This window comes from Petaurus breviceps, unplaced genomic scaffold (assembly GCF_028583685.1).
Source record: "Petaurus breviceps papuanus isolate PSGF00001 unplaced genomic scaffold, PetGlider_PUasm1.0 90925, whole genome shotgun sequence".
Classification (NCBI taxonomy): Eukaryota; Metazoa; Chordata; class Mammalia; order Diprotodontia; family Petauridae; genus Petaurus; species Petaurus breviceps.
Window position 1 is genome coordinate 28493204 of NW_027187380.1, and position 18566 is coordinate 28511769.

Consider the following 18566-nt stretch of genomic DNA (forward strand, 5'->3'; position numbering starts at 1 on the left):
TAGGAGAAAAATGGGGAGAAAATTTGTAACTCAAAATAGGCAGAAATGAATGATGTAATTTAGAAGTTAATAAAGCAATTAAAAAAGAAGTTAAGATGCAGTTATATGTTAACAAAACTGAGAAAACAAAAGAAATAGAGAAATACCTTTAAAAACATAAAATAGGGGGGTGGAGGCAAAATGGAAGTGTAGAAGCAGGAAAACTCCATGAGCTCCCCCTATAACCACCTCAAATACTTTTAAAATATGACTCTAAATAAACTTCAGAGCTACAGAAGCTATAAAGTGACAGAGAGAAAGAAGTCTCCCGCTAAAGGCAGCCCAGCCCCACATGAGCCAGTGGTTTTAGTCACAGGGTGGCCCAACCAGCAGTGGCTGGAGTAGACTTCACAAGAGTGGACCACCAGCAGCTAAGGTGGTTTCCAAAATTATCAACCCATAAATGCCAAAGACAAAGTAAAAGGTCAGTGTGGAATTCTGGTTGAGAAGCAATAGGAGGCGCTGTGGCCCTGCAGCCGCTTGTACATGGCTGCTTCAGAGCTCCTGACCTGTAGATCATAGGGGGACCAGACCAAGCGACCATTCTGAGGGTAATTGCTCTTGTTTTAACCTGCTGGGATCTGGATTGCTGTCTTGGGTAGAGGTCCTGGGGTGTGTGACCAGGTGCCAAAACTTGTGGAGGCTTCAGAGAAGGCACCCAACTAATAGCTCCGGCAGCTGCTAAAATTACTGGACTACCTAAAAGCCATGATCAATAAAAGAACCTAGAAATCATCCTTCAAGAAATTCTCAGGGAAAATTGCCTTGATATTTTAGAACCAGAGGGCAAAATAGAGGTTGAAAGAATTCACCATTCACCTCCTGAAAAAGATCCGAAAAAGAAAACTCCTAGGAATGTTATAGCCAGTTTCTGGAGTTCCCAGATCAAGGAGAAAATATTACAAGCAGCCAAGAAGAAACAATTTGAATATTGTGGAAACACAATCAGGATAACCCAGGATCTGGCAGCTTCTACACTGAGTGATCAAAGGGCTTGGAATATGGTATTCCAGAGGTCAAAAGAGCTAGGATTAAAACCAAGAATCACCTACCCAGAAAAACTGGGTATAATGTTTCAGTGGGGAAAATATGGTCATTCAATGAAATAGAGGACTTTCAAGCATTCTTGATGAAAAAAACCAGAGTTGAATAGAAAATCTGACATTCAAATACAAGAAGCAAGAGAAGCATGAGAAGGTGAACATAGAAGAGAAATCATAAGGAAATTATCAAAATTGAACTATTTGCATTCCTATATGGAAAAGTGATAATTGTAGCTTATGGGACTTTTCTCAATATGAGGATAGTTGAAGGGAATATAGATGTATATGTGTATACCTACATATATATATATATACATATATATATGAGGGTATATGTGCATATGAATGTGAATATGAATTTTGTAATTTGTAATTGTATTTCATATGAATATGAATGTAAGTGTGTATATATATGTGTGCAGGTATCCATAGGGAGCACAGGATCAATTGAATAGGAAGGGATGATATTAAAAAAAAACACATAAAATAGCCAAAGTATAAAAAGACCAGATAGAAATCTTAAATAACACAATCCTAGAATAGGAAACAAATCTAGCTATAAAGGAACTACCATGGAGAAAAAAAACAAAGTAAAACCCTTGGACCTAATGGATTCACAGAAGAATTCTATCCATCTTTTAAATAAGTTAGTATCTATACTCCATAAATTATTCTTAAGAATTCAGAAAGTAATTACCCTATGAGAATCCTTTATGTGACAAATACAGTCCTCATACCTAAGCCAGAGAAAGATAAAATACAGAAAGAAAACTTAGGCCAGTATTATCAATGAACATTGGCTCAATTTTAAACACAATTTTATCAGATTGAAACAATTTATCCAAGAAATCATTCATTAAGATCAAGTTGGACTTATAACAGGGATACAAGGATGGCTCAACATTAGGAAAACAACAAACATAATTAATTGTATTAAAAACCAAAACATCCAAAACCACATGTTTATCTCAACAGATGTAAAAAAGCCTCTATCAAAGCAAAACATACTTTTATGTTAAAAACCCTACAAAGTATAGGCATAGAGAGACCATTTTTTAATATTATAAAAACAACTATCTAAAACCAAAAGCAAACACTGTATGCAATGGGGATACACTTTAATCTTTTCTAATAAATACAGCAGTGAAGCAAGGATGCCCACTGTCCTCACTATTATTTGATATAGTTTTGGAAATGCTAAAAAAGAAAAATATTAAAGGCATCTGATGTGCTCTACTCCAGGACATTCTGTCTTCTTTCTGTTAGAAAGTACTTATACTACATAAACATATCTCCTAATTAATTTACATGTCTTTGGTGTCTTCTATTTGTCAAACCTAAAACATATTTTCCTAAACTTTTTTTTTTGCCATTCTCTCTTGTGTCTATCTTCATGCAGAAGTCACTGAATATCAAAGCATAATTCTGATTTGGTTTCAAGAATTTTAAGTATCTCAAAGAATTCCTCTACTTCTTCATCCTCTACAACAAGTGCTGGTACAAAAGTTTCAATTATCTTTGTGGTGGCCATTTTGCTTATGTTCATCATCAGCAAAACAAGATGAAATTACCAGGTATCCCATGAAATGACTGTGTATTATTACCTTTGAAAACACAATTAAGCCAACTCCAGCATTAGTTTCTGCAAGAACCTGTAAGGAAACTTTCTATTTAGTTCCTGCTTTCCTTTATTTTCAACAGCTCTATTAAATGAAAAAAAATGATATTGATATGATTCATTTCTTCTAAGTGAATGGCAATTAATTGTACAAGAGAAAACAACTCTTAATTTGGAGTAGTTGATGTTTAAGACTATTTACAAACTGTGATTCTGCCTCCATATCTTTCACTTCACAACCATGACCATAGAAGGCAGCCACAGGAATGAATGTCATTTTAAAATTCTCTTTTTTGCAATGTACCATGGCCAAATAACCAATCATTTAGAGACAAGCCTATTAATAATAAGCTTCTTGATTTTTAGCTAGGTTGGAACACTAACAACATAGTGTGTCAAGAGAACCAACTGCTTTTCTAACACAGTAAAACTTGCCAAAACTCACAGTCCAACTGCATAGCCTTCAAGAACTTAGGGAAACTAGTAAGATTACGTCTTTGTGGAGTTTATATTCACATGGAAATATACTAATATTCCCAGCTCAACTCTGCACAATTTAATAGGTAAAGCAAGTAAATACTTGTAGAAATACAATTATAAAAATCTCTTTAAAGAAATAAAGAATAATTTAAATGAATGGAGGGATATTCAGTGCTCATGGCTGTGTTGGGCAAATATAATAATCTAAACTGATTTACAGACAATGCTTTACTAATCAAATTACCCCAGGAATATTTGAAAGAAAAGAGATCCTTAACTTTTTTTGGTGTCATCAGGACCTTTGGAAGTCTGGTGAAGCCTATGGATCCCTTCTCAGAATAATGTTTCTAAATGCATAAAATATACAGGATTACAAAGAAAATCAAAAGTTAGTGAAAATAAAGGTATTTTTTTCCATATTAGTTTACAGACCCCTTGAAATCAATCAAGAACTCCTCTTATGGAACTAGACAGAATAACAAAATGGATTTAGAGGAACAAAAGGTCTAGAATCTGAAGAGAAATAATCAAGTCAACAAGCAATTATTACAAATCTACTATGTGCTAGATAGATGCTGTGCTAGGCACTAGCTTAGATACAAATAAAGATAAAACAATCCGGGTCCTCAAGGAGTTCACAACATGCAAATAACATGGAAATATATATACAAACAAGCATATGCAAATAAATTGGAAATAATCTCAGAGAGAAGGCACTAACATTAAGGATGACTGGAAAAGGCTTCTTGCAAAAGGTGATATTTTATGCTAAGCCAGGGAAGACAGGAGAAAAAAAGTATAAATGAAGAAAAAAATAACACAGATGTCTAATTATTCTACAAAGCAGTAATCATTAAAAAAAAACCCAACAACAACAAAACAAGTATTAGGTACTGGTTTTAAAAAACACCGAAGAATAGATGAGTGGAAAAGAAACAACTGGAGACTTGTGATGGCAACAAGAAAGGTTATAGAGTTCGGTTCTCTCACACATTCCCAAACAGTTATCTAAAGAGGACTCCAACACAATAATAAAGAAACCCTAAGAGAAACAGAAGTAAGATCCTCTAGTTAGGTCAAAACTACCCAAAAAGACTACCAGAGAGTGAGCATTACATCAGGTAAATATGTCTAAAACCTCCAGGCTCTGGATAAGGGAAAGCCATGATAAATGGGATTGCAAGTACTGAAAAGGGGCCAGGAGAGAGAAGCCAGAACAAAATTCAGTAGACAGACAAGAAGATGGCAGAGGCTAGGACAGGGGCTATACCAGGGAAGCCAGTAAACCAAGTTAAAGCCAAGACCAAAAACACTCAGAATAATGTTTTTGAATGCATTATATATGTGTACATGTATGTGTATATATATATATGTACGCACACATATATATGTATCACAAAAGATATGAAAGGTTAGTGAAAATAAAGATGTCGTTTTTTCCTCCCATTTCAAGTTTCCTATCCAAGGGGGTAAGAGAGCCTGCTCTCATAGGTGAACGCAGAGAGAGAAAAGTACTAACCTGTGTACTCCTCAGAGGACAGAGAAACATAGCAAGAAACAAGTAGCTGGGAATATTTTCCAGGAATCTTGTAAGATCAAAGGATCACAGAATCACAGATTTGGTTCTGGAAGATATCTTAGAGACCACTAAATCCATCTAACAAATGAAGAAAACTGAGGCCCCCAAAAGATTAAATGTCTGAGGTGGGTTCAAACCTAAACATTCCTTACTCCAAATGCACTATTCTACCTACTATGTCACACTGTCCATAGGCCTGAGACCAGCACAATCTTCAACATCCAAGTGGAGCTTATTGGGGCTATCACCTCCCCAAAAAAGATTCTGTAAAGAGGAATCAAAGGTCAGGATGAGGATAGCTCCACAGTGCAGCATCAGGATATTGAAGGAGAAGTCCAGGATTGTACCTAATCAAACAAAACAAATTTTCACACTATGTGTGAAATTCCATGTCTTATTCTGTATCTTATGGTCACCTTCATAGCAAGCTTCATCTTTGAAAAATGATTGGTTACTGTTCTCATCAGAGTTCTTCAATCTCTCAAAGTTGTCCTTTATAGTATTGTTACTACATAAATTGATCTCCTGGTTCTGCTCATTGCACTCTGTACAAGTTCATAAGTCTCTTCAGGTTTCTCTGAAACCAACCCTTATAGTAATTCTATTACATTCATATACCATAATTTGCTCAGCCATTCCCCAACTGATGTGGACTCCCTTAGTTTACAGTTATCTGCCACTACAAAAAGAGCTACTACATTTTTGTACATGTGGGTTCTTTTCCTCTTTCTTTTATCTCTTTGAGGGTCTAATAAGAATTTTAATTTGTGTTTGTTGAACCGAATAAAAAATAATGTCTACAGATTACAAGGGCTGCCTGTGTTTTAAAATGTTACTCTAATTTTATTGATACCTTCTGTATCCCTTTTTAAAAAAATTTTGAAATTAACAAATGCCAAGTAAAATCTGCATATACATGTACCTATCCCTCTATGAAAAGAAAAATTTTACATGAAATGATCTCTATAATCTATGGTTTTTCTCTTTAAGTATATAGATTCAACCTCTGTACGTCACTTCTCTATCCTGATTTGTCACCTACCTGTTTGACTAATCCTTCTCAGTTTGTTTCGCTGAATCTTTATCCCGCTCTTGCCCATAAACTAGGTCCCACACAGCTCTGTCCTGGGCCTTTCTTCTCTGCTTCATTTCCAGTATTTCATTTGGTAATCTCATCAGCCCTCATGGGTTCAATTATAATCTCAGTGTAGATGATTCTCAGATTTACTTATCCAGCCCTATCACCTAATCTTCAAATTCACGTCTCCAACTAACAGACATTTCAAACTGGATGCACTGTAGATATTTTAAAATCAACATATCTAAAACTGAATTTACTATCTTTCCTCTCCAAACCCTTCTCACTTCTGAATTTCCCTATTTCATTCCTCACTTTCCTCTCCTCTCCCCACCACCCATATTCTATCTGTTGTCAAATCTTATCAAATTACTTTTACATCTTTTGTATATGTCCTCTTCTTTCCTCTGACACTACCACCTCAGTGCAGACTCTCATCAGTTCATATCTAGACTATTACAATAACCTGATGTATTTCTAATTCAAGTCTCTTTCTACTCCATCCTCCACTCAACTGTCAAATTAAACTTCCCAAAATGCAGATCTGATCATGTCATACCTCCTATTCAATAAACTCTACTGGCTCCCTATCACCTCCAGGATCAAATATAAAATAAAGCCCATCACAACCCGGACCCCTCCTACCTTTCCAGTCTTCTACCTTACTCCCCCCATGTACCCTTATGATCCAATGACAGTGGCCTCCTTCTATTCCTTATACAAGACACTCAACTACCAATTCTGCATTTCACTCAATGTCTCCCATGCCTGGAATTCTCCCTCTCTTTAATTCTATTGCCTACCTTCTCTGGCTTCCTTCAAGTTCCAGCCTATCTTCTATACGCGGTCTTTTCTGATCCTATCCTGTATATAGCTTGTTTATACATGGTTTTTCTACTGCCTCCCCCTTTAAACTGTGTCCTCCTGTAGAACAGGAACTCTTCTGCCTTTCTGTGTATCCCTAGAGCATAGCATAGTGCATGGAACAAAGTGGGGACTTAAGAAACGCTAATGACTGACTGATCTGAGATTTGGTATAAGAAACTCTCAATAAAGAAATTCCCTTGACAAATTAGTACCTTCTCTGAAATCAGTAGTAGTCTTAGAGAGTTGCCTGGGAGTACTGAGAGAGCAAATGACTTGTCCAGGGTCAGAGACAATATTTGTTAGAGGCAAGACTTGAACCCAGATCTTCCTGACTACAAGGCCTATGGTCTCATCCACTATGCCATGATGCTCCTATTAGGTCCAACAAGCAAATCAATGTCTAATTTCCTAAAGGGCTTGGACTATGTGATCTCTTAGATCTCTTCTACCTCTAAAATTCTATCTATGAAGTGCTATAATATTGCTGTGATAGGATAGTGACCTACATCTGGTAGGTGACTTATAGTAGTATCACTTAATAGCCACATGCAAAAAACACAAAAACTCTCCCACAGGAGGTAGGTAGTGAACAGGAGCTTGTTTGAATATCTCACTCTCCAAAAAGACCTGAAATATCATTAATGGCATCTTTATTGGCCAACCAGATAAGAATTTTATAAAGGGAGAGGTTTGTAAATGTGATAGGTTTTTGTTACTACCTATACTAGATAGAGGCTGATCCTTGGAAAAATATTGGAATATGAAAATATTTTATGACTTCATTCAGGTAATAGCACCAAACAAAACTCCTAAGTAAGATGAAAATAAGTAAAGTATGATAAAGGAATCTGTGTTAGGACCATTTATAGTCTTACCAATTCCAAATCAAACGCACACTAGAACTTTCTTTTAAAATGTATTCTTCCATCATGTACAAACTTAGCACTTAGTCTCATTCTATATATTTCTAATTACTTAATTTCTGTCCATCTGATTATTTATCTCTTCCCTCTCAATTCTTTCTTGTCTTCTAAACTTCTGCCCTAATTTGGGAAATAAAATCAAAATTATGAAAATATGTTAATGCCAAAAGGAATTTACACTCTATTTCCTCTTCCAGCATCAGAAACAATGCTATATTTGTCTAGTATAGTATTATGTGCAAGTGAATTCCATACCTGCTAAAATATGTACTATAATAACCTCTGCTAATGCAGAGGAAAGGTTTCCATAAGATAATTTCCCTATTAAAAACTTTGTTACTAGACATACAATACAATCTGAATTTTAAGACATTAGAAAAGTAGAGGATACTGTATAAAAAATATCATTAAACACTAACTGAAATGTAAGTACAAAAAATAAAAGGTTTTTAACACTGTAGCATTTCATTCTCCTTTTATAAAGGGATGAACAATCATTTGGTAGCTAAGTAGCAACATTGAATCATTACCACTAAGCACATAGATTCTTTCAATCTATTAAAGGTGCAATTTCTTTTTTTTTTCCCTTTGGCGGGGGAGAGGGGAGGCAGGGTAATTGGGGTTAAGTGACTTGCCCAAGGTCACACAGCTAATACGTGTGTCAAGTGTCTGAGTCCGGATTTAAACTTGGGGCTGGTGCTCTTTTTACTAGGCCACCTAGCTGCCCTGAAAGGTGTAATTTCTACTAGCATCCCTGCCTTGTAAGCTAGGCTAGTTTTTTCCTGAAAGGTTGTCTCTGAGATTTGGTTGGAACAGAGGACTAGAGATCAAGCAGTTGATACAACCTCCTGGCAATGTAAGGTATAAAAAGAGCCAGGACCCTTTAGACTTGATGGATGTCTCACTATCCTGTGAGTCAATATCATTTGCTGACCAGACATATTTTTATATAGTGACAAAGGGAGAAGATTATATGAACCAGGGTTGTATCCTTGTTAAGTATGCTTCCCATTCTAACATTATATAAATTTCTTTTCTTGGAAATCAGCATCTGCTTTCATTCCAATTCAGAATCTGAATCATCAGATTGGCCTAAGTCAAGCCTAGCCCAAAACATTTGACATTTGTCAGCATGACTGAATTAAGATGAGTTTGTGATTTCTTTCCTTTACTGAACTGCAAGAAGGAGATACGAAAAAAAGAGAGTTTGGGGTGATTAGGTGATGCCATATGAAAGTCTATCACCTTCTAACTGCTCAGTCACTCAATGGGACAAGCATGGTAGGTGACATAGAAGATAAGAAGAATGTCAAGGCCAGTATTATCTGATTACTGTTAATGGTCCTGGATCCCCAGCACAAGAAAAATGAAAATAAATGGTGTATACCAAGATCGTTCTTAGTTTTTAAGGATTATGCCTTGAATATGGAGAGGCTGCTGATGGATTTAATAATTTGCAGGTACAATGAATTACACAGAGCCTGAGAATTCCATCCATTTATGCAAAATATATTCAAATATCCCTAAGATAAAAACAAACAAGGACCCTAACAAGGAGATAAAAGGGAAGGAGGTTCTCTGGGATCTTAGGAGCTCTCTGCCAAAGTATTAAAAACTACTTTTTTATTCTTTTTTTACCCTAAGGACCCAAAAGCTGGGTCCCAAAGCAATCCACCTGGGGAGAAAAGTTAAGCCAAACTACCCCAGGTCTGCACCACAACTTCCTTGCTTACAACAATCCAGTTGGTAGTATGAGGTTTTAAAGAGTTAACTCACTCCTCCCTAATTCCACCATAACAATAACAGAGTATGTTAAAGAGGTAATGTGGATGGAAACTGGGATGACAGGTTACAGAAAAGACCATAAATTATGGTCTTTGACCCTGAGGTCGGTAATAGCAAGCATAGAAGTAGTTCACACCTTATTTCAGCTATTGAATTAACACCTTGTTTCAGTCTGTTAAAAAACAGAACATGTGGTAGTCAGCACCACTGCGGGGCAAAATGGAGGCATTGATCCTGGAACCTTCTCTGTACACAGTCAAAGCCATCCTGATCCTGGACAATGATAGACAGCAGCTCTTTGCCAAGTACTATGACGACACCTACCCCAGCGTCAAGGAGCAGAAGGCTTTTGAGAAGAACATTTTCAACAAGACCCACCAGATTGACAGTGAGATCGCCCTCTTGGAAGACCTGACTGTGGTGTACAAAGACAGCATCGACTTCTACTTCTAAGTGATTAGCAGCTCCTATAAAAACGAGCTGATGCTAATGGCCGTTCTGAACTGCCTCTTTGACTCTTTGAGCCAGATGCTGAGGAAGAATGTTGAGTAGTGAGCATTGCTAGAGAACATGGAAGGCCTCTTCCTGGCTGTAGATGAGATCGTAGATGGAGGGGTAATTCTAGAGTGACCCCAAGCAGGTGGTGCACAAAGTAGCATTACAGGGTGAAGATGTCCCCCTTACAAGAACAGACTGTGTCTCAGGTATTGCAGTCAGCAAAGGAACAGATCAAGTGGTCGCTGCTTCGGTGAAGACTCAATTACCACCCCTTGCTCCCCATAATCCCTCCCCAAGCCATCTGTCTACTGTGATTCCCCCCGTCCCCCCATCCCTCTTGCACTGCACTGATGGTCTCAGGGCCACTTCAGGGGACTAAGGGCCTTTTTTCTTCTCACCACTTTTCTTTGCCTTCTCTCCTCTTCCCAAAATTATCCTGAAGACCAAAAACTAGGATTGAACAAAGAGAGGGCTCATGTCCTTTCCAGCTTCCTCATCTCTCCTACCAGTCAAGCAGTGATGTTTCTGGAAGTGACCCAGACCCTAGCAGAGCTGGGAACAAAACAGGGGACCTATGATAGTGCCCCCAGATCAAAGCTTTAGGAAGAATATTCTGTTTTCCTTTTCTGGTCTCAACCTGCATGTGCCCTGGGACAGGGGGAAGAGGAATAGTTCTGTCCAGAGGACCCCAGATTTTATCAGTCTCTCATGTATTTCCTCTTATTCCTTGTTACCACACCCAGCCTTCTAGAGAAAGGAGAAAAGCAGTTTAGAGAGAGAGAGGCAGGCAAGGCAGCTGCTGAAAATCCTTTAACTGGGATAGGATAGGGGTTGGGAGAGGAGGGTGGCAGTAGAGATGGATACTGCTTTTCCTCAGTTATTCACTGTAACTCTAACCCCAATTCTTGGCCTAATTTATAGGCCCAAACTGTTCTATGGCCTGGGAGAGACTGCATCTGGGGAGTCTCTGTCCCCTTGTCAATCTCCAGTAAATTTCTACTCTCCACAAATGAGGTCTTGTACACCATGTTCCCCAGTTCTGGAACAGAGCCAGTCTCCTGAATGAGAAAACTCAGACACTAGTCTCTGGAAGGAGGTTTTTCTGCTTAGAATTTGGGCGGGGGCTAGATTTATGTCTCTCATCCTCTGGATTCCTTCAGACCCCATCGTGGCCCTACACATTGGAGATACATGTTATAGCCCTCTGATTGATCTTAACCCTTTCCGCATCTTTCTGTCATTTCCTCAGGTCTGCTGGGAAGCAGGATATAGGATTCTTTTGGGGTGGCGGGTGGGGGCACAAAGGCAGTGAGAAAAAGTTAGGATTGCCCTTGCTGCTCAGCTTGGGGTAAGGTGAAGTTTCTCTTTGGGGTTGCCAGAGGGGGCTAGTTTGGAGCTTTGTTCTCCAACTGTGAAGCTTCTGTCAAATATAATCACCTCTAGTTAAATCAGTGAGCTCTGAGGTTCCCTGGGAAGGGAGAAGATCGACCACTACCACCCTTTGATGTGACCTTGCTCATCAGCTCCCCTTAAGAAACAGACCTCCTTTCCCTTTTGTGCCATTGTCCTAAGTCTGAAGCATTCACTCCTGCCCACCCACAATTTGCTACATCTTGAGCAGAAAAGAAGAGATGGGCACAGGGGCAGGCTCATGGGAAATGGAGAGAGCAGCCGCCCAAGACTGAGAATAAAGCATCTATTTTCCCTGGAAAAAAAAAAAAAAGAAACAGAACATGTGAACTCCACAACTTGTGAAACCTAGAACTTGTGAACTCCTAGGGAGGAGCTAATGACTATATGAGGAGAACCCCAGGGCTAGAGACAGCAGGAGCTGAAAAGAAGACTCTTGTAGTGGCAGAGTCAAGGGGAATACTTGTGGTATCTCAGAACTGTTTGTCTACTGTCTGTTGATGTTTGTTTGTGGTACTTTGTTTTTTTTTTTTTGGTTGTTGTTGTTTTTTGCCTTTTTTTAGAGGGCAATTGGGGTTAAGTGACTTGCCCAAGGTCACACAGCTAGTTTTTGTGTTAAGTGTCTGAGGCCAGATTTGAATTCAGGTCCTCCTGACTCCAGGACACTCCTGTGCCACCTAGCCGCCCCTGTTTGTGATACTTTGTACAGAAGCCCTGTACTGGAAGCCCTGAAAGAGGATTTTCTGGGTGTATGTTTACAGAAGTCATGGAGGAGGGTTTTGGAGGTCCTGGGACTTCACTGATGATTCGTGCTGACCTCATGGACCTTGTTTGTGGGTCTGTGTTGATTTCTATGTTGATGATTTGTGTTGAGTTCTCAGAACTTGTTGATGGGTCTGAGTTGATTTCACAGGCAGATAGTGAATTGATGATGGTGCCGGCAATGTGTATGAATATTATTTGTGGCTCTGTTAAGCTTTGACTTACCAGAAATAGGAACTGTGAAGGACTTGAGGTGGACTGGACACTGTGAGCTTCAATATGGAATGGGAACTGGATGAAGAACTGGACAAGGAGCTGGACAAGAAACTTACAACTGCTTACCTTTGAATCCAGGTGCCAATTGGAGCTGGGACCATGGAAGAGGAAACTAAGAGCCGGCATTGAGTCAAACTGACAGAAGACTTTACTTGGATATTGTGAACTGACTGAGAAGATTGTGATTTACTTGTGACCAAGGGGTGGATGGCCTATGCATTTTCCGCTACCCCTTAAGAGGTTACTGAATAGTGACTAATGACTGAGTAGTGACTGATGATTGAAAAGTGACTGACTTGCAACTTAGTGTGACCCATGAGGAGAACTTTGGCTACTGTATGCTGTAACTCTTAAGGAGGCAAGCCTCCTTAAGGATGATTGAATGATTGAGTTACTAAATGATTGTACTTTGCTGAAAACTATTGTGACCACTTTGGTGAAAACTATATGGCCATTTTAGTGATAAGTCATTGTGAATGCTGTATTTTGATTTTCTGTGATAAGCTGTAACATTGTGAATGCTGTACCTTGATTCTCTGTGAATGTTTTGCTTTGGAATAGTGTTCACTATACTGTGTAATCAGAACCTTAAAAGCTGTTCACAGTAGCATTCTTCTAGAAAGCTGCTTGTGCGTGGCTTTACAAGGTCCTGCTAGAAATCTGAGTGTAAGAGAAAAGAAGAATGTAGTAGGAAAGTGGATGAGAAGTGGAAACCATTAACGATATTAAGAAAGCTTCAGACTTATCCTATACTACTGTTTTCCCCCTCCTCCAGAGAGGGTGTGAGAGAGTAAACAGGCTTTTACCACTAAGCAATTTGGGGAGTTCAAGAAAAGTTTAAACAACATCCTACTGCATCATTGGAACAATGGCTATTTGAAGTGTGATGCAATACGCTGCCAAATCCTTGCAAGTCACAGTTTCCTTGGTTTAAAGGACTTGCTGGAGACTTTTGCAAAGTCAGTTAAATCAGTTAGAGGCAGAGATGCAGACTGTCCTTTGTTCTTTTTTAGGTGGCTAAGGTACCCACCTACCTGTACATACCTGGTCCCCAAAAGATGAGTTCCTATTAAAGTTGGTTCACTTATGAAGATCTGTAAGGGAGTGGTAAAATTCTTAAAAAACAGAATGGTTTGGTAGATGATCTCTTGCTGCTCCATATGGCCTGTCACACCCTATGACACCAAAACTGGCAGCTAGTTAGATCCTCCCTTTTAGGTAAAATATACCTTTCCCTCTTCCCCTCCCCAGTGGCATAAGGCTTTAAACTATGGACCTCCCCCAACACACCACCATGAAAAAAATGCACGTACAAAACAGCTATGGAAATTTAAGTACAAGATTGGGATAGTCACAGTGATCATAGGGACACATATGCCTGCCAATACAAATGGACACTTTAGGGACAGTACAAGAAGCACAGTACCTATGTATCATTATAATGGATAAGGAAGGGTGCTGTAGCAGCAAGCACACTGACATATCCAGGGTGGCTGCCAACACAGGTTCTTAGATCTGCTTTTTTTTTTTATCAAATGTTTATTAACTTCTAGTTTACATCATTCATTTCCACAAGATTTTGAGTTACAGATTTTCTCCCCTACCCACCACCTCAAAATAGTGACGCCACTAGATATCCCTTTCTCCAATCTGCCCTCTCCCATACCCCCTCCAACTTTCCAGTAGGGCATGGTGGATCTTTATGCCCCAGTGCCTGTATATCTTATTTCCCAGTTTAACGTAAAATAATATTAGTACTAGTATATGTGTATACAAATATATATATATGTATATATATGTATGCATATATATAGTAAACATTTGATTTTAAAACTTTGAATTCCAGATTCATTCCCTTCATCCCTTGTCACCTACCCTTAGTGGGAAGATAAGCATTTCAGTATAGGGTGTACATGTATAGCTATGCAAAACAGTTCCATAGTGGATATATTATAAAAGACTAACTATATTTCTATCCCTCCTATCCCACCTTCCACTTGCTCTATTTTCTACTTTGATCCTGTCCCTTTTCAAAAGCAGGTGCTTCCAACTTCCCTCCCTGCAAGCCTGCCCCCCCCTTCCATTATCCCCCCTCTAATCCCCTTCCCCCCCACTCTCCTGGAGAGTGAGATAGCCTATTTAGTGTGTATATCATTCCCTCCCTCAGCCAAATTCAATGAGAATAAGGTTTACCCATACTTTTCTGCCTTCCTGTTCTTCCCCTCCATTGTAACCATTTTCCCTTGCCTGTTCTATATGAGATAGTTTACCCCATTCTGTCTCTCCCCATATCCTCATTATATTCCTCTCTCACTTCTTAATTTCACCTTTTAAGTATCATCCCTTCCTATTAAATTGGTCCTGTGTCCTATATCTATGTATACCTGTACACATATATACACACATTCACATATGTAGTCATATGCCCACATACGCTCCTATATAGACATATATGTCTGTATGTATAGACACACACATGTATATGTATGTGTATATATATATATAAACATATACATTTCTATTCCCTTCAACTATTCTCATACTGAGAAAAGTTTCATCAATTACAATGATCTTTTTTCCATGTAAAGAATATTAATAGTTCAACTTTGATAAGTTCCTTATGATTTCTTTCCCCTGTTTACCTTCTCATGCTTCTCTTGCTTCTTGTATCTGAATGTCAGATTTTCTATTCAACTCTGGTTTTTTCATCAAGAATGCTTGAAAGTCCTCTATTCCACTGAATGACCATATTTTCCTCTGAAACATGATACTCAGTTTTGCTGGGTAGGTGATTCTTGGGTTTTTTTTTTCCCAATTTAAAAACTTTTATTGATTGATTGTAAATTTTTTTTGTTAGACAATGCAGTTTACTGGAATGTTTGCATAGAAGATTAGCCTTGAGGACATGAGAATGGGAATTGTGCTTTTTAAAAACACATGCATATACCCCTCCCCTCAACAAAATGAAACAAGCTTTCCCAGAACCTCAAATACACATGAAAAACAAAGTCAAGCAAAATCCCAAAGAGATCTGGATTCTAACAGTAAGAAGGCACAACATCTTCAAATATGAAAATACAAGTCAGTCAATAGGAAAAAGGAAAAAATGATCAAGGTTCCCTTGATCAACAGGAAACCCTCTGATAAACCAGAGGGAAGTTGATTATGGGTTTTAATCCCAGCTCCTTTGCCCTCCAGAATATCATATTCCAAGCACTTCGATCCCTCAGTATAGAAGCTGCCAGATCCTGGGTTATCCTGATTGTGTTTCCACAATATTCAAATTGTTTCTTCCTGGTTGCTTGTAATATTTTCTCCTTGATCTGGGAATTCCAGAACCTGGATATAATATTCCTAGGAGTTTTCTTTTGGGGATCTTTTTCAAGAGGTGAATGATGGATTCTTTCAACCTCTGTTTTGCCCTCTGGTTCTAAAACATCAGGGCAATTTTCCTTGAGAATTTCTTGAAGGATAATTTCTAGGTTCTTCCTTTGATCATGGCTTTCAGGTAGTTCAATAATTTTTAAATTATCTCTCCTGGATCTATTTTCCAAGTCAGTGGGGTTTTTTTTTTAATGCTTTATTAACTTCTGATTTACATCATTCGTTTCCGCCAGATTTTGAGTTACAAATTTTCTCCCTGTTTTTCCCCTACTCACCGCCCGCAAAACAGCAGTCCTACAGGTATACATGCATATCTGCTCTCTCCCATATTTCCTCCCACACCCCTTTCAACTTTTCCAGTGCCTGTATATCTTATTTCCCAATTACATGTAAGATGGTATTAATAATAGTATATATATATATATATGTATATATACACACATATACACACACATATATATACATATATATTTAAATATTTGATTTTAGAACTTTCAATTCCATATTCATTCCCTTCCTTCCTTGTCACCCACCCTTACTGGAAGATAAGCAGTTCAGTATAGGTTGTACATGTGTGGCTAATGCAAAACAATAACATAGTAGATATATTGTAAAAGACTGACTATATTTCCCTCCCTCCTAGCCCATCTCCCACTTGTTCTATTCTCTACTTTGATCCCATCTCTTTTTAAAAGTGGGTGCTTCCAACTTCCTTCCCCTCCAGCCTGCCCTCCCTTCCACCATCCCCTCTCTCATCCCCTTTCCCCCCTACTCTCCCCTATTTAGTGTGTATTTCATTCCTTCCTCAAGCCAAATTCAATGGGAATAAGGTTGACCAATTCCCTTTTGCCTTCCTATTCTTCCCCTCCATTGTAACCATTTTCCCTGTATGACATATTTTACCCCAATCTGTCTCTCCCCATCTCCTCTCATTATATTCCTCTCACATCTTAATTTCACCTTTTAGGTATCATTCCTTCCTGTTAAATTGGTCCTGCACCCTCTGTCTATTATACCTGTAAACATATATACATACATTCACATATTTATTCATATGCCTATATACCCTCATATATAGACATACATATATATTTCTAATCCCTTCAACTACTGAGAAAAGTTTCATAAGTTACAATTATTGTTTTTCTATGTAGAATGTTAATACTTCAACTTTGATAAGTTCCTTATGATTTCTTTTCCCTGTTTACCTTCTCATGCTTCTTATATCTGAATGTCAAATTTTCTATTCAACTCTGGTTTTTTCAGCAAGAATGCTTGAAAGTCATCTATTCCACTGAATGACCATATTTTCCCCTGAAACATGATACTCAGTTTTGCTGGGTAGGTGACTCTTGGTTTTAATCCTAGCTCCTTGGACCTCTGGAATATCATATTCCAAGCCCTTCTATCCCTCAGTGTAGAAGCTGCCAGATCCTGGGTTATCCTGATTGTGTTTCCACAATATTCAAATTGTTTCTTCCTGGCTGCTTGTAATATTCTCTCCTTAATCTGGGAATTCCGGAACCTGGCTATAATATTCCTAGGAGTTTTCTTTTTGGGATCTTTTTGAGGAGGTGATCGGTGGATTCTTTCAACCTCTATTTTGCCCTCTGGTACTAAAACATCAGGGCAGTTTTCTTTGAGAACTTCCTGGAGGATGATTTCTAGGTTCTTACTTTGGTCATGGCTTTCAGGTAGTCCAATAATTTTTAAATTCTCTTTCCTGGATCTATTTTCCAGGTCAGCGGTTTTTCCCATGAGATATTTCACATTGCTTTCTATTGTTTAACTTGTTTGGATCTGTTTAACAGCATCTTGATTTCTCATAAAGTCATTAGCCATTTGCTCCAATCTAATTCTGAAGCAATGATTCTTCTCAGTGAGCTTTTGAGACTCTTTTTCCCTATGGCAAATTTGGCTTTTAAAGGCATTCTTCTCCTCATTGCCTTTTTGAGCCTCTTTTGCCATTTGAGTCAGTCTGTTTTTTAAGGTATTATTTTCCTCAGTCAGGCTATTGACTCTCATTTCATAATTTTCTTGCATTGTTCTCATTTCTCTTCCCAATTTTTCCTCCACTTCTCTTATCTGCTTCTTAAGGTCCTCTGTGGCCTGTAACCAACTTGTATTTTCCTTTGAAGCTTTTGTTGCAGGAGTTCTGATTTCACTGTCTTCCTCCTGTTCCATGCTTTGCTCCTTCTTGTCCCCAAAATAGGAGTGTAATGTTGGAATCTTCTGTCTGCTTTGTTTCCTTTGCCTGGTCATGTTGCCCCTCAGTCACTTGACCCCTGGGCTTTTTGTCACAGTAGGACTCTGCCACCAGACAGGGGAGTTTTTGTCCCAAACGCTGGGGTTTTCTCAGCTGCCGGAGGTATTAGGTGGGTGCCCTATCTGAGGTCTCCACATGCTCTGGCAAGCTGGACATACCCCAGGACCTCCACCCTAGACTGCAATCCAGATCCAAGAAGGTTAAAGCAAAAGCGATTACCCCTCAGACTGGTGCTTGGTCCCCCTACACTCTGCAGGCCAGGAGCTGAAGCTGCCACGTGGAGCTGGCTGGCTGTGCCAGCGTCTCAGCAGTTTCTCTCTCCGGAGGGCAAAAGCCACACACTCCTACTTACTGGGTCCCAAAGTCCAGACTGCACTGACCTCTCACTTTGTCCTTCGCATCTATGTGTTGATAAATCTGGAAACGGCCACAGCTGCTGCTGATCTGGAGTCCCTCTGGCCATCGGCTGGGCTGAGCTCCCAGAGCGCTGTGCTGTTGGATTTGCTGTCCTCAGCAGGAGGTAAGCTTCTTTGTGTCATTTTGTGGGTTCTGCAGCTC

At 38.9% G+C, this 18566-nt stretch overlaps 1 protein-coding gene and 1 pseudogene across 1 annotated transcript in view; one reads left to right on the forward strand and one right to left on the reverse strand.

Moving 5' to 3' along the window:
* Positions 1 to 18566, reverse strand: part of FOXK2 (forkhead box K2) — a 153199-nt gene that overhangs the window by 101466 nt on the left and 33167 nt on the right. The gene's annotated exons all lie outside the window — the stretch shown is intronic.
* On the forward strand, positions 8218 to 14151 carry LOC138152636 (coatomer subunit zeta-1 pseudogene; annotated as a pseudogene).